The sequence below is a fragment of the Pteropus alecto genome, unplaced genomic scaffold (genome assembly GCF_000325575.1).
Source record: "Pteropus alecto unplaced genomic scaffold, ASM32557v1 scaffold87, whole genome shotgun sequence".
NCBI lineage: Eukaryota > Metazoa > Chordata > Mammalia > Chiroptera > Pteropodidae > Pteropus > Pteropus alecto.
Window position 1 is genome coordinate 19,368,648 of NW_006443225.1, and position 797 is coordinate 19,369,444.

General features: G+C 62.5%; 1 protein-coding gene across 1 annotated transcript in view; it reads right to left on the reverse strand.

Moving 5' to 3' along the window:
• PAG1 (phosphoprotein membrane anchor with glycosphingolipid microdomains 1) overlaps window positions 1-797 on the reverse strand; it is a 95,927-nt gene extending 95,130 nt beyond the window's left edge. Inside the window, exon 1 of the mRNA XM_015598620.2 lies at window positions 688-797. The gene's annotated coding sequence lies outside the window, so the exon portion shown is untranslated. The remainder of the gene's footprint in view (window positions 1-687) is intronic.

The window sequence follows — 797 nt, forward strand, 5'->3', positions numbered from 1 at the left end:
TTCGGGCTGGACCTTCGACCGGAGAGCCGCAGCTGCCGGCCCTGCAGACAGAGCTGCTCGGGCGGGAGGCTTACATAAGAGGCGTAGGACGGACAGCCACGGAGAAGCTCAAGTGCAATCCGCACCCCATTTCTCTGAGACGGGCCCACGTTCTTAGAGTGTGTGAAATCGCACCGACGGAGCGGATCTCTCCTTTTATTTGCCTTATAGCACGAAACGCTGGGATGACATATAGGTTATTATTATTACTATTTACGCTATAGGACTGGGCTCCAATCACAGAAACGCGGGCAACTTCTGCCTAGGGGATGAATAATGAAGTGGGGTGCGCGGGAGCCCGGAGGCCTGGCTCAGCTCCCAGCCACAAAGATCTATCGCATCCAGGAATGTCACAGGAGTCACCCGCCTGAGGACTTAGAAGCCAGGTGAGGAGACCCCGCGCACCCGCTTGCGCCTCCTCCCGCCCGACGCACCCCGGAGCCCAGAAGCTCGCGGGCGACGTGCCCGCGGAGCACCTGCGTTCCCCCTGCACGTTTCCACCTGGCGCGTTCGCCGGCGGCTGGAGCCAGCCTCGCCCCGCGTGCCATGTCCGCTTCTTGCACCCTGGCCTCCCCCAGCGGGTGCCCCGCCAACCAGAGGTGCCGCCCCCCCGCTTCCCACAACGTGAAGATGATTAAAAAAACCCACCTCCCCTTCGCAGGGCTCCCTCCAACTTCAGAAACTGCAGTCAACTCGCTGGGACGCAGGAGACACGGCGCCTTCTTGGGGAGCGCGCTCGGCTGAGCGCAGCCGGTGGC